General features: G+C 41.9%; 1 protein-coding gene across 6 annotated transcripts in view; it reads right to left on the bottom strand.

Moving 5' to 3' along the window:
- Positions 1-16683, bottom strand: part of LOC121286909 (zinc finger and BTB domain-containing protein 46-like) — a 108125-nt gene that overhangs the window by 77303 nt on the left and 14139 nt on the right. The gene's annotated exons all lie outside the window — the stretch shown is intronic.

Here is a 16683-nt window from a genome sequence, read left to right as displayed (position 1 = left end):
TCTAGCCAGCGACACACACATTTCATGAACGAATAAAAAAAAGTCAGGTGGCAAATATGGCCCATGAGAGAACAGGACTGAGGGTACCATTAAGTTGGCAGACACCATCAAAGCTTCAACTTCCAATTTTCACACACTCAACTGCACATGGTTCATCTCTGCCACTTCCTTCCCTCCATCAGCTTCATCATTTCTATTTCTGGGGATAGGCTGTCTACTAATATTCATTACGTGCCCACCATCTCTCACAGCTACCTCGATTGTACTTCCTCACAACCTGCTTCCCATATGGACTCCATCCCACTCTCACAGTTTTTCAGTCTCCATCACATTTGTTCTGATGTGACAACCATCCACAGCAGTGCTTCTGATACATCTTCCTTTTGCTTCAATCGAGGGTTCACCTCACTGTGGTTGGCAGGGCTCTCAAATGTGTCCACCCCATTTCTCACACTTCCGCTCTCACCCCTTTCCCCAGAACCAGGGTAGAGTTCCCCTTGTCCTTACTTTCCACCTCACCAGCCTCGACATTCAAAGGATCATCCTCCACCATTTCTTCACCACCTCCAGTATGATGGCATGAAAGTTATCTTCCCCTCCCCTTTCAGCATTCCCCAAGAACCATTCCATCCCCTACACCCTGGTCCATTCCTCAATCACCCCCAACACCTCATCGCTCTCTTCACAGTCCAAGGCCTCAAACACTCCCAGGTGAAGTGGTGATTTACCCTACTTTTTTCAATTAACATACCATATTCACTGCTCATGATGGAGTCTCCTCAACATTGGGGAAAGGAAATGCAGATTGGGCGACCGCTGTGCAGAACACTTCTGCTCAGACTGCAAGCATGATCCTAAGCTTATGGTTTCTTGCCATTTAATTCACCACCTTGCTCATGTTCACTTTTCTGTCCTCGGACCACTGAAGTGTTCCAGTGAAGCTCCATACAAGCTCAAGGAATTGCACCTCAACTTCTGATTATGCACTTTACAGCCTTCTAGACTCAAAAGTGAGTTCAACAATTTTAGAATGAATTCTGTTCTTCGTTTTGATTTTTTTTTGCCATGTGCCAGTTTCAGCCTTGTTCTTCTGCTTTTAGACAGAGCTGTTCATTATGCTGGCACTTACACTTAGTCTGGACAAATGCTTTATCTCTTTACTACAACAATTACCATTCCTTTTGCCTTTCGTTCCATGACATCTTCGTCATTTGATCTCTCCTGCTCTCTTTTCTATCCCAGACTTTCCCTTTTGTTCTCTGCCTGCCCTCTTTTGACAGCAGATACCCCATTACACTTCCACCATCCTTCAGTTCTGTAGTCATATTTGACGAGAAATGTTAACTATCTCTCTCAACAAATACGGTCAGACCAGAGTACTTCCAACATTTGTTTTTTATTATGACAGACAAATCATGGCCTGTTCTTACCTAATTCAGGTGTCCTCCCAAAGAGAAGGCAATCATCTAAACCATTATATGTCATTCTCCTCTCTACTGCCTCCACTGAATCAAAGCTTACCTGCAGAATATTAGCATTGCACAAAAGCAGCTATGCATAGAATTAATGTATATTAATTAATAGAATAAAGAATTATAAAGAAAAATAAGAATTAATAGAAGTCACTTGACTCAAAACTTGAGTATTGCTGAAGAGATATGTTGCTCAAGCTTATCGTATTGCAATCAGGACAAATCCAAGAATGCCAACTATCAAACAATAACAACAATTTATACTACAGGAGAAAAAGGTGCTGATTGGTTGGCAAGTCAACTCTGATTAGCCATGGCAAAGCCATGGAGAAAGCAAGAGAACTATAGGCTGTCCAAGCTCATGGGGGAATTCAAAACAAAGGTGCAAGGCTTGAACAACTTTCTTTTGTTTACAAAGAATGGGTCCCTGTGTATCAAGGTATGCTGCTTCTAGTGAGGGTAAATGAACCACAAAACAGAATTAAGAAAGTCTTGCAAATAAACCATGCATTTGAAAATACAAGATATGTTGAAATAATTTCACACAAATGAAATTAACAAATTTTACACTTGACCCAATTTGTGCAGCCATTCCTGATTACAAGTCAAGCTGCATACATGACAATTTTATTCTGACTCAATGGCTAGGTACACTTTGTATTTTATGCTCATGTTAACACAGTTGATTAAGCTCCAACCATAAAAGGGATCATGGACAATTTTACATTCAAGATATGAATACACCAGGGTCACTAGACTCAAGGATACAGCTTTGGTCCAAAATAGACAATGGAGGCAAACTCCAGAGGCGAAGAAAGTGTGACTGCTCTTGATATCAAGGCAGCATTCGACAGAATGTGGCATCAAGGAGTCCTGGCAAAATTGGAGTCAATGGGAATCAGGCAAAACTCTCCATTGGTTGCAGTCATATCTAGCACAAAGGAAGATGACTGTGGTTGTTGTAGGCCAATCATCTCAGTCTCAGCACATCACTGCAGGAGTTCGTCAGGATAGTATCCCAGGCCCAATCATCTTGAGCTGTTTCATTAATAACCTTCCTTGCAAAATAAGGTCAGAAGTGGGGATGCTTGCTGATAATTGTACAGTTCCAGTCACAACTCCTCAGACAATGAAGCAGTCTTACCATTAACTACAAACTTAACTGGTCGCAATTATAGGCCAGTTAAGGCACAAGGGAGTTTGGCCAAGTTGGATGGCATTTATTTTAATACAAGGAGTCTGACATATAAGGCAGATGAGTTGAGGGCACAAATTAACACATGGAAGTATAATGTCATTGCTCTCAGAGACATGGTTGAAAGAGGGGCAAGGTTGGCAGCTCAATATTCCAGGGTATAGGGTCTTCAGGCAAGACAGGAAAGGAGGTAAAAGAGGAGGGGGTATAGCAATATTGACCAAGGAATCAATACAGCAGTAAGGAGGGATGACATCTTAGAAGGCTCCTCAAGTGAAGCCATATGGGTAGAGCTTAAAAACAAAAAAATGGACAATCACATTGCTGGGAGTGTACTATAGGCCCCCAAACAGTCAGAGAGAAATAGAAGAGCAGACGTGTAGGCAAATTTCAGAGAAGTGTAAAAATAATAGGGTAGTTACAGTGAGGGATTTCAACTTCCCCATTAACTGGGTTAGTCATAGGTTTAGAGGGAGTAGAATTCTTGAAATGCATCCAGGAGAGCTCTTTAAGCCAGTACGTAGAAGGTCATACAAGAGAAGGGGCAGTCCTGGACTTAATTTTAGGGAATGAAGATGGCCAAGTGGTAGAGGTATCAGTGGGGGTGCATTTTGCAGATAGTGATCAGAACTCCATTAGATTCAAGGCTGGTATGGAAAAGGACAAGGATTGGCCAGGAATTAGAGTTCTAAATTGAGGGTCGGCCAATTTTAATAACATCAGATATAATTTGGCCAGCGTGTGCTGGGAGCAACTACTTTTAGGTAAATCTATGTCAAAGCAGTGTGACTCATTCAAGAAGGAAATAGGGAGAGTAAAGGGCCAACATATTCCAGTAAAGATAAAAGGGTGGGACCAACAAATCCAGGGAACCCTGGATGTCGAGGGATATATAGTATTGGATAAAGAGAAAAGGGCAGGCTTAAGGCAGATACCGAGAGCTCAAAACAGCAGAAGCCCTACAGGAGTATAGAATGTGTAGGGGGGGAACTTAAAAAATGAAATTAGGAGAGCAAAAAGGGGGCATGAAAAAACATTGGCAGGAAAATCCAAAGTTACTTTACAAGGACATTAAGAGTAAGAGTAAGAGGATAACTGGGGAATGAGTGGGGCCCATTAAGGACCATAGTGGTAATTTGTGTTTGGAGCCAGAAGACGTAGGTACGGTTCTAAATGGATAGTTGTGTCAGTGTTCACAAGTGAGGGGGACAACATGGGTATGGAAGTCAGGCAGAAGGAGTGCGATATTATTAGAGAAATTAACATAGAAAGGGAGGAGGCTCCAAGTGGTCTGGCAGGCTTAAAAGTAGATGAATCTCCAGGCCCGGATGAAATGTATCCCAGGCTGTTGAGTGGGGCAAGGGAGGAGAAAGCAGGGGTGCTGGCAATAATTTCAATGCCTTTCTGGCCACAGGAGAGGTGCCAGAGGACCGGAGGGCAGCCCAATGTGGTACCGTTATTCAAGAAGGGAGGAACGGATAAACCAGGGAACTACAGACCAGTCAGTCTCACCTGAGTGCTGAGGAAACTATTGGAGGCAATTCTGAGGGACAGAATTAATCTTCACTTGGAGAGGCAGCAGTTAATCAAGGACAGTCAGCATGGTTTTGCTAAGGGGAGGTCATGTCTGACCAATTTGATTGAATTTTTCAAAGAGGTGACCAGGTGTGTAGATGAGAGCAATGCACTTGACATAGTCTACTTGGACTTCAGCAAGGCTTTTGATAAGGTCCTGCATGGGAGACTGATAACCAAGGTAAGAGCCCATGGGATCCAAGGCAATTTCGCAAATTTGATCCAGAATTGGCTGAGTGGCAGGAAGCAGAGGATGATGGTTGAGGGATGTATTTGTGACAGGATGCCTGTGTCCAGTGGGGTTCCACAGAGATCGGTGTTGGGTCCCTTGCTGTTTGTGGTTTATATAAACGATTTAGACTTGAATGTAGGAGGGTTGATCAGTAAGTTTGCAGATGACACGAAAATTGGTGGGGTGGTACATAGTGAGGAGGATAGCCTTAGATTACAGGAGGATATAGACGGGCTGGTCAGATGGGCCGATCAGTGGGAAATGGAATTTCCTTGGGCAGGAAAAACAAGGCACAGGAATACATGGTGAATGGTAGGACCTGGGAAGTACCAAGGATCAGAGGGACCTTGGTGTGCATGTCCACCCTTAAGGTAGCAAGGCAGTTAAGAAGGCATATGGAATACTTATATTCTATGCCTCGGCTAAAAAAGGTAAGAACAGGGAGGTTATGCTGGAACTGTATAAAACACTGGTTAGGACACAGCTGGAGTATTGCGTGCAGTTCTGGAATCCGCATTATAGGATGGATGTGATTGCTCGAGAGAGAGAGAGAGAGAGAGAGAGAGAGTGCAGAGGAGATTTACCAGGACATTGCCTGGGCTGGAGAGTTTTAGTTATGAGGAGAGATTGGATAGACTGGGATAAAAGCAAAAAACTGCGGATGCTGGAAATCCAAAACAAAAATAAAAATACCTGGAAAAACTCAGCAGGTCTGACAGCATCTGTGGAGAGGAACACAGTTAACTTTTCAAGTCTGTATGACTCTTCAACAGAACTAAGGAAAAATAGATAAGAGGTGAAATATAAGCTGGTTTAAAGGGGGAGGGTGGGACAAGTAGATCTGGATAGAGGGCCAGTGATAGGTGGAGATAGCCAAAAGATGTCATAGACAAAAAGACAAAGAGGTGTTGAAGGCAGTGATATTATTTCTTTCTCCCCTTGTCCAGTCCCTTCCCACCTACATCCGTGATTCTTCTGACACCCTACATCATATAAACAATTTCCAGTTCCCTGGCCCCAACCGCCTCCTCTTCACCATGGACGTCCAATCCCTCTACACCTCCATCCCCCACCAGGATGGTCTGAAGGGTCTCCACTTCTTCCTCAAACAGAGGCCCAAACAATCCCCATCCACCACGACTCTCCTCTGTCTGGCTGAACTTGTTCTCTCACTGAACAATTTCTCCTTAAACTCCTCTCACTTCCTCCAAAACAAAACGTGTGGCTATGGGTACCTGCATGGGCCCAGTTATGCCTGTCTCTTTATGGGGTATGTGGAACATTCCTTGTTCCAGCTGTACTCTGGCCCCCTCCCACAACTCTTTCTCCGGTCCATCGATGATTGCTTTGGTGCTGCTTCATTCTCTCATGTGGACCTGGAAAATTTTATTAATTTTGCTTCCAATTTGCACCCCTACATCATTTTCACATGGCCCAACTCTGACACTTCCCTTCCTTGACCTCTGTCTCAATTTCTGGTGATAGGTTGTCTACCAATATTCATTACAAGCCTACCGACTCCCACAGCTACCTTGACTACAGCTCCTCACACCCCACTTCCTGTAAGGACTTCATCCCATTCTCTCAGTTCCTTCGCCCCCGTCGCATCTGTTCTGATGATGCCACTTTCCAAATCAGTTCCTCTGACATGTCCTCCTTCTTCCATAACCAAGGTTTTCCACCCAAGGTAGTTGACTGGGCCCTCAACCGTGTCCGGCCCATCTCCCGCGCATCCGCCCTCACATCTTCCTCTCCCTCCCAGAAACATGATAGGGTCCCCCCTTATCCTCACTTATCAGCCCACCAGCCTCCGCATTCAAAGGATCATCCTCCACCACTCCCGCCAACTCCAGCATGATGCCACCACCAAACACATCTTCCCTTCACCAGCACCACCACCCCACCCCCAGGTGCAACACCTGCCCCTTCACTTCCCCTCTCCTCACAGTCCAAGGGCCCAAACACTCCTTTCAAGTGAAGCAGCATTTCACTTGCACTTCCCTCAATTTAGTCTACTGCATTCGTTGCTCCCAATGTGGTTTCTTCTACATTGGAGAGGCCAAACGCAGACTGGGTGACCGCTTCGCGGAACACCTTTGGTCTGTCCACAAGCATGACCCAGACTTCCCTGTCGCTTGCCATTTTAACACTCCACCCTCCTCTCATCCCCAAACATTCATCCTTGGCCTGCTGCAATGTTCCAGCGAAGCTCAACGCAAACCGGAGGAACAGCATCTCATCTTCTGACTAGGCACTTTACAGCCTTCTGGACTAAATATTGAGTTCAACAATTTTAGATCATGAACTCTCTTCCTCCATCCCCACCCCTTTCCGATCTCCCTTTGTTCCAATAATTTATATAGATTTTTCTTTTCCCACCTATTTCCATTATTTTTAAATGTATTTCCATCCATTGTTTTATCTCTACCCTTTAGCCTATTTCGATCCCTTCCCCCCACCCCACCGGGGCTATCTGTACCTTGCTTGTCCTGCTTTCTGCCCTTAATGTCACCTATTAGCACATTCCTTAGATAATATCACCACCTTCAACACCTCTTTGTCCTTTTGTCTATCTCCACCTATCACTGGCCCTCTATCCAGCTCTACTTTCCCACCCACTCCCCCTTACACCAGCTTATATTTCACCTCTTTTCTATTTTTCTTTAGTTCTGTTGAAGAGTCATACAGACTCGAAACATTAACTGGGTTCCTCGCTGCAGATGCTGTCAGACCTGCTGAGCTTTTCCAGGTATTTTTATCTTTGTTTTGGATAGACTGGGGTTATTTTGCCTGGAGCAGAGGAGATTGAGTGGGGACATGGTTGAGGTGTATAAAATTATCTGTGGCACAGATAGGGTAGACAGGAAGGAACTTTTCCCCTTGGTGGGGGGGAATCAATAACCAGGGGGCATAGATTTAAGGTAACGGACAGGAGGTTTAGAGGGTATTTGAGGAAGAATTTTTTCTCCCAGAGGGTGGTGGGAACCTGGAACTTGCTGCCTGAAAGGGTGGTAGAGGCAGAAACCCTCATAACATTTAAGAAGTATTTGGATGTGCACTTGCGATGCCATGGCAAACAAGGCCATGGGCCTAGTGCTGGAAAATGGGATTAGAATAGTTAGTTACTTGTTTGACCAGCGCAGACTCGATGGAACGAAGAGCTTTTTTCTGTGCTGTTGACCTCTATGACTCTAAGAGCAGGCTTGGTACTCGACAATGAATTACTCACTGCTTGACTTTCCAAAGCCTCTCCACCATGTACACGGCCCAAATCAGGAGTGTGATAGAATGCTCTCCTCTTGCCTGGATGAGTATAGCTCCAACAACACTCATGAAGTTCAACATCAACTAGAACAAAGCATTATATCTGATTGGCACCCACCCACCATCTTAAAATGGTCAAGCATCCACCACTGGCACACAGTGGCTATCGTGTGTAACGTCTACAAGAAGCATTGCAGTAACTTGGAAAGGCTTCTTCACCAGCACCTTTCAAACCCATGATCTCTACTGCCTAGGAGTTCAAGGACAGTAGGCACACAGGAACACAACCACATGTCAGCTTCCATTCCAAATCACACACCATCCTGACTTGGAATTATAGTGTTGTTCCTTCATCAATTGTTGGATCAAATATCCTGCAATTCCCTACTGAGCAGCACAGAGCACTTACACCATAAAGACTGCAGTGGCCCAAGAAGGCTGTTCAACAGCACTTTCTCAAGAGCAATTTGGGACAGGCAATAAATGCTGGCCTGGCCAGCAACACTCAAGTCCTGCGAATAAATAAAAAAATGCTGGCCTTGCCCAATATCTCATGAATACATTTTTTAAAAACAGTTGTAATACAGAAACCATACTATTTGCTATTTCTTTACCTGACATTTAGCATAGATTTTAACCAAGCTTTCTCTAAGTAATATCAGCACTCTCACTTATAAAACAGAAGGCTTTCAGTTCAAGCCCCACATCAGGACATTAACACAATTTACTCCATCATTTCAATGCCACGCAGTCTCAGTTTTAATGCTGCCCCCTCAGGAGCAGCAAGCTCAACTGCCCTATTTTATTTTCCCACTGAACTTCCTGCCCAGCTGCCGCTAGGGCTAACCTTGCAAATGTCCTTTGCATCCCACTCACCTCTCCCAGTGCTGATGCTGTTGACTCTGCCAGATCAACAACAACTAGTATTTACATGTTGCCTTTATGTAATAAAACAGTCCAAGATGTTTCACAGGAGTATTATCAAACAAAAAACAACACTGCAACGTAAGGAGATTATGAGGGTTGATATGCAAAAGCTTCATCATAGAGACAGGTTTATGGGCCACCTTAAAGAAAGCAAGGTGCATAGCAGAGAGGTTTAGAGAAGAAATTACAGAGCTGAGGCCCCAGGTAACTGAAGGCATGGTTGCCAATAGTGGAGTGATTAAAATCAGGGATACCAAAGAGGTCAGAATGAGATAAGCAGATATTTTTAAAGAGTTGGCGGACTGGAGGAAATACAAAGATGGGGAAAGGGCTTAGCTATGGAAGGATTCAAAAATAAAAGGTGAGAATTTAAAAAAAGTGAGGAGTTGCTTAACTGGGATTCAATCAGTCCATGAGTCCAGAGGTGATGGGTCAATCAGGCTTGATGCAAGTTAGGGCATGAGCATCCACCATCAACCATAGCTCCCGTCCTCACCTCCCTCCTGAATCTCTGTTCACATGAGCAAGGTCCTTGCCGTTCATAAGCTAATTGTGGTCAAATGCATTGACATCACGGCTTTGACGGATGATAACATTCTCCTCTCCCACCCAACTTAATGCAACCTCCTGCCCAGTTACACCTTCCACCATTTGCCCAGATTCAGATGACCATGGTGGCAGCATGGCCCTCATCACCATATTACCTTGATCTGCCCCCATTACTCAGCTGCCACATTTTTCCTCCTTTTTAAGCATCTCGCCTTGTTCCATCCACCTACCCCTCTCCCCACCATCTCACTTTTAAAATCTTTGTTCTCCAGTGCCCACCCAAGCACTATGCCAAGCTTCTCACCATCTTCACTGCTTTCCTCCCTCAGCCTCTGGATCTGCACCAAGAATTTCTGTGATTTGAAACTCCTTTTTAACTCATCATGGCTTCTCAGCTCTGATTCACTGTCCTCCGTTGTATGCTTCTCGACTCAGTCTATTTAAACTTCCCTTTCCAATCACGGCCATCCTCTCAGCTTTGCCATCCCAAGTGGCTTCTCTGTTCCCATCATGTCAATCGCTGACAAGAGGCCCTCTCCGATCACTTCTTTGCATCCCTCTGCACTCGAATCCCCTTTCCCCCTCACAAACCCACTTCCTTCTGTGTCCTACCTGGGAAAAAAACACTCCCAATTCATGTACAACTGCATTTTGGCTTTATTCACCATGACATTTGTACAGCCAGCAATCAGCTGAAATCACACACTCACCTCTACCTTTAATGCAATTGGCCCTAAGACTATTCGTCTCACTCACCCTACTCATTCCCCTTAAGTCCAAGGGATGCAGGCTTGAAAGTTTATTGCAGACAAAAGGTTTATCAATTCGTCGTCAAAGTTTGGCTGAACCACAAAAAGTACCATCGGCTCCAGCTCTCTTCAGCAAAGCTACTCACTGCATTTCAAGTGGATCCCTGAATCAAGGTAACTCCCAGCTTCTTTTCACTACAAGCTGTCTTCCAAAATCCCTGCCTCCTCCAAACATACCTTCAATAATTGCGAGGACTTCTCTGTCATAAAGATAGAGAGCACCTGTTGGTTACCTCTACTGTTTCCCTCCTTTTTCCTAGCCCACCATACCAAACTTCCCTTACAGGCTCCTCTCTGTCTGAGTCCTAAACTCACATCTTTCTTCAGATGCTTCATCTCCTTTCTTGCTCTCTTTGAGCTCATCTCATTCACAAGGTCCACCTCCATTCCCCGCCATAAATTCCAGCCCCCAGCAACAAGTACATCCTTCTCCCTGGACACTGTCTTAGGATGAACCAGACTGTTCGCAATTTTGGTGACCTATCTGAACCTGATATCATCCAGTGACCACATACCCACTCCATAACTAAGACCAACTACATCCATGTCTAACATTACACTGCTCCAGCCCTGCCTCTCTCTGCCGCTGAAACCCTCATCCATGCCTTGGCTACTCCAATGCTGTCCTGGGCAGCCTTCTATTTTGCACTCTCCGTTAACCTAAGTTCATCCAAAACTTAGCGCTCCTGTTACATAGCCTGCATTAAATCCTATTCACCTATTACCCCTATGTTTGCTGACCTACATTCACAGCAACACCTCAATGCTGAAATTCTCACCCTTGTTTTCAATTAACTCCACAGCCTCATCCCTGTATTACTCTAACCTCGTCCAACTCTAAGTCTATGACATCTCCAAGCTGCTCTAGTTCTGGTCTCTTCTGTATCCTCAATTTTAAATCATTCCACCAGTGGTCTCCATGCCTTCAGTTGCCTTAGCTGCAAACTCTGGAATTCCTTCCCTAAGCATCGCCACCTCTTTACTGTCTTAATATCTCATGTGACCTGGTATCATTTTATTTGATGACACTTAATGAAACTCCTTGTGACATTTTACTATGCTAAAGGGTCTATATAAATAAAAGTTTTTGTTCACGTTGTCAAAGACCCTGTATTTGCAATGAGAAGTTAAATCAAGGCCCTGCTCATCTGAGGGAGACAGAGGCATGGTGGGAATTTCACTGAACGAGTAATCCAGAGGCCCAGGCTAATGCTCTGGGGACATGGGTTCAAATCCCACCATGATAGCTGGTGGAATTTAAATTATTTTTTTTTTAAATTGTGTTAAAAACTAGTCTCAGTAACGGCAGCCATGAAACACATCGATTGTTGTAAAAACCCATCTGCTTCACAAATGTCCTTTCGGAAAGGAAACCTGTCATCCTTACCTGGTCTGGTCAACATGTGACTCCAGGCCACAGCAATGTGGTTGACTCTTAACTGCTCCTAAGATCAATTAGAGAAGAGCAACAAATGCTGGCCTTGCCAGTGGCGCACACATCCCCATAATGAATACATTTTTTAAAAAAGATGTAAAAGATGCATGTATTACGCTTGTGAAGAGCAAGGAACTGTCCTGGTCAACACTCAACTCTCAATGAGCACCAAAATATATGAACCTGTCATCCATCACTAATTTTTTTTGGATCTTGCTGCGTGTAAACTGGCTGCTGTGCTTGCTGCCAACATTACTTTGAAAATAATTTACTGGCTGTGAAGCACTTGGAGATGGATTGGTAATGTGAATGGCACTACATAAAACATATTTTTATTGTTTTTCCACCAACACACCCCTGATCAAGGGGCGCTCCATTCATCAACTTCACCAGTGAAGCAATGCCAAAATGTCATGAATTTTACAACTTCAAAGATAATACCATTCCAAGTTTAGTCAGCAATACATTTACATAGAATTTCATAGCACACATGGTAACCATTTGAACCATCATGCCTGCTTGTTGTCTATAACCCTGCAATTAGTACATACCCAAATTCGCTAGAAAATTACAGCTTTCCAGAAGTTCTAAACCACCTTATGAACAAATTTTCATGTTCTCTTGCATAACTTCGTGCACTCAGGGTTTTTTTTGTTAAATTAACTCCAGATTTCAGAAAAAACACACCATATGTGTGGCAATGACTTATCAGCATCAACTTTTTGGTTTATTTTTACCCATTTCAACCCCAACAGGTAATTGCTTTCCTCAAATGTTCCAACTCTGATTATCCCTAAACTCACTACATATGTGGCTCTAAGATCTAATTTCAGACACATTGATTTCAGGATATATTCATAGTAACTAAACTATCCAGATTTATAGTTAACTGTTTTATAAGCATGTAGTTTGTGTTTTAAACAAAGAAAGCAAATATTATGTCGACATTTCTTTACAATTTACCACATCCACATGGATAAGAAAGGAAGTTTCTGCCAAGCAAAAGTGTCTTCAGGTCAGTCGCAACCAACTATTTCAACTTAGTTATGGCTTTCACAACTGTTACCAAAATAATTTTCTGCAATCATCTGAAAGGGTTTAAGGCAGTGCTGTTTTAAAAATAAGTCAGTCAAGTGTTCTGAATTTCAATGTTAAGTAACTCAAATTGATCAATCGTTCGAGGAAAAGTAGAGCCATTTGTTGGTAATGCAGCACATACCTAACCAATTCCAGAAGTTCCATTTTTTCCAAAAAAAATCTCTTTATAAGGCTAAAGGTCATTCAACCTCAAGCTACAGTTTTACAGAACTCCCACAAAAATTACTTATGCCTATGAAAATTAAAGAATTAAAGAAAAGGTGCATTCAAGAATTAATGCAGAACAATACATTGAGTTTGCATAAAAATGTGTTGTTTTGAATTTACATGATTTACAATATAGATATCCCAAATGTTCCAAAATTAAGAGCCCATAGTTTTAAAGGCACATAAAACCTATACAATTATTACAGCAAATGTGATCTGAAATTTCTTAAGTTTTTGAACTGCAAGGCAGAGGTAGCTAGCTTTTCTATATTTTAATATCCCCACTTTTTAAATAGATGAATCTTGAATATATGTGCAGATTACATAGGTCTGCATACGCTCCCTTCCATATTTCAGACACATTCTTCAAGCATTCACGATACCTCCCTCAGCAGAGAATTTCTCCTCTGTCTCATTCTCCATCAAGAGATCTCTCTTTCAGGAATCAGTAATTACTTTTACAGGGCCTTAGTGAGGCCACACCTGGAGTATTGCGCGCAGTTTTGTCTCCCTACCTAAGAAAGGATATACTTGCCATAGAGGGAGTGCAGCGAAGTTTCAGTAGCTTGATTTTCTTATGAGGATAGATTGGTTCGACTGAGCCTGTATTCTCTTGAGTTTAGAAGAATGAGAGGGGATCTGATTGAAACGTTTAAAATTCTAGCAGGGCTGGACAGACTGGATGCAAGGAGGATGTTTCCTCTGGTTGGGGAGTTTAGAACCAGGGGCCACAGTCTTAGGATACGGGGCAGGTCAGTTAGGATTGAGATAAGGAAATATTTCTTCACTCAGAGGGTGGTCAGCCTGGAATTCTCTACCACAGAAGACTATGGAGACCAGGTCACTGAGAATATTCAAGAAAGAAATTGATAATTTTTTGGATATTAAGAGCATCAGGGGGTATGGAGAGGAGGCGGGAATATGGTGCTGAGATAGAGGATCAGCCATGATAATATTGAATGGCAGAGCAGGCTCAAAGGGCCAAATGGCCTACTCCTGCTTCAAGTTCCTATGTTTTTTTTACTTCTTCCAATTGTCCAACCTACTTTCCTGAAATGCAGTATATGTCTGGTTTGATATCCATAATAACGAACTTAGCTGCTCCAATATTGCCCCAGCACCAGCTATCCAATTAAGTTATTATTCTCCAAACGTGCCAGAGTGGTGCACAAACAATATTATCCATTGTTATCAACAGCACCAAATTACATTACAGGAGATTTGTTAGTTTACCAGTGTTGGACTGTGATTATAGGGAGGAAAATATCGAAGTCACAATACATAAAACATTAAAACAAGAAGCTGTGCTCAGTATAATAAATAAAGCGCAATATAAACAATTGATAATGGGTCTATCAGAAATGTGTATAATGTGGAGAAAAACATTTAAACTGGGAACCAAATATTTAAAAACATTTTTGTTACCTCATTAAAAAGATACTTGTGCTGTTTAATAGCAATCCTAACTTTCAACCGCAAGTTTAACTGGAAAGTAATACAAAAACATAGCAACTCATAAAACATGGGATGGTTGAGGGAGAGCTGATGTTTCTCAAGGCTAACGGCAGAGCACAAAGTCTTTCAGCAATTTGTGGCAATTCACAAGACATCTTTTCCTTGTCCCATATTGCTGAATAATTTATTAATAACAGCGACATTAAACTCGCCATTATTTTAGCAGCAAAATCTAGGCCAATTTATTTTTTGTAAGGATCATTGAGGTATTTTTTGGATCTGGCTTAACTTGTCACCCAGGTTGAAAATAATTATTTTGACTCTCTTTCTATCCCCACCATAGTACACAAATAATACACAAAGCATCAATAGAAAATTATAGATCATCACTTCATTGAATGTAATAAAATTAACATACAATTAACTCATTCCATAAAAAATCATCCAAATCAAGAATCCTCTTTGTTTGGATCATTCAACTGCAAGACCATACAGCTTCTTCTGGTTCTGCACTCAATAAGCAGTGTTGTCATATTTGTCACATCTCTGATATGATAGACAGCAGATTAAATTCAACTTCACAACATAGTTTTCCATTGATGTTTTATACATTGACACCATACTGTTTCTATTTTCTCCCAGTCATCATTATGTGCTATTAAAAGTAAAAAATCAACATTCATGGCATAAACCTCTGAAGTAACTTCATAAAACATAGCACTGGTCTTGCTAGGTTTGTTTTTAATTTATTTCAGGCTGGTCTGAAGATCTCTATCCACAGTCAATAAAGTAAATCTCTACTTCTTAGAGGCTTGCTGGCACAGGTGATCATCACACTCTCTTGCAAGAATTCAATGTTGACAGTGGATACCTGACATCGAAAAGATATTGTTCAGTCTCCCCTGAATTTTGAGGAGCGTAAAAATAATTTCATTTCACTCTCTAACTTACAAGTTTTGCGACTTTTGACTCAATTTCAGATGGATTAAAAATTATAAAAGCTGATTGCTAATTTGCAGAGTTCATGTGTTGAACAATACATTTTTGATTGACTGCAATGGATGATGTATGAATCGAACTTCAATCTGGTAATCAAATTCATCATACACAAAGAAAGCCATGCATCTCTGAGGCACATCTTTATACAACTACTTGACCAACTTCATAGAATTCATAAAGGAAATGCAATGGATGTGGTTTATATTGATTTTCAAAAACAAACAATTTAATAACTTGCCCTAGCTCAAACACTTGGGCAATGCAAGCAAATGACGCATTTATATTTACTAAAAAAACTGTGTGAAATTCCTGTGGCCATGATTTTTGATCATACTATTGTTTCAACTTGGAAAACTGCCTGTGAAAATATTTAGAATATGTAAACAGTCATCAGTAACAGTATAGCTGGTAGTGTTGTGGGCAGAATTTCTAATAGTCACTTATTTCCCTATAATACAACAGTGACTACACATCAAAAATACTTCATTGGCTCTAAGGTACTTCTGGATGTCCTGAGGCCTCAAAAGGCACCACATAAATGCAAATCTCCTTTTGTATAAAACTGCCAGGAACAGTTTACCATTTTTATTTAAATAAAAAGTTGCCTTTCCTGACCTCAAGGCATCCCAAAGTGCTTTACAGCCAATGAAATGCTTCTGAAATGGAACAATGATCACTATGCCAAAAATGGTCAGAACTGGTGCTCCTTTAGAATTTCAACATAGTAATGTGAAGCAGGACAGTGGCTCCATGATTTCTATGCCTCACAAACTGCTCCAAAATTTATCTCGTGCTATTTTCTCCCTTGGTTTTCTTCAGTTTATTTCCAACCTAACTGCAGAGCAATTAATGCCTAATGTTCCAAAACCTACTCCTGGTGTTCTCAGCCCAAATGCTTATTATGCAACAATTTTTTCGTGGTCATTAATCCCAATTTCATACATTGGGCACTTCACCTACATAACATGCAAGACGTGAAGTTAAAGCAAATTAACTGATTTGAATACTGATGTCAGCTGATGCCTTAGATATTCAGACCAAATACTGATGGTACCATTGGTCATCACTTGACATCTAGCTGTGTCACCTGGCTAGATGAAAAGTCTGCGGACACAGCTAGGTGTTAATTGGCAACTATTACCATAAGCTGCGAAGCAGCACATATGGCAGAGTATAAGCACAGGAAGCAGTTTAAACAGTTTAAAATCCACAATTCTTTTAAACAAGTGTCATTTTTTAATATAAATACATCACAAAAAACTTCCAAAACCTAAAAACCTGCTGGAGAATATACATTCCCTGTGCCACAGAGATGTTTTGGCTTGACACAGATATTGGTCTTGAGGAGCGGAAAAGTTAGCCAGACTATATAAAACAAAACCTAACTTTTGAATGCATCATTTTTATGATTTTTAGCCAATACAAATTGAATTGCAATTTCAATTTGATCAATGTTAGTTTTCTTC

This window comes from Carcharodon carcharias, chromosome 14 (genome assembly GCF_017639515.1).
Source record: "Carcharodon carcharias isolate sCarCar2 chromosome 14, sCarCar2.pri, whole genome shotgun sequence".
Taxonomy (NCBI): Eukaryota; Metazoa; Chordata; class Chondrichthyes; order Lamniformes; family Lamnidae; genus Carcharodon; species Carcharodon carcharias.
This window is presented reverse-complemented; position numbering and strand designations above follow the sequence as displayed.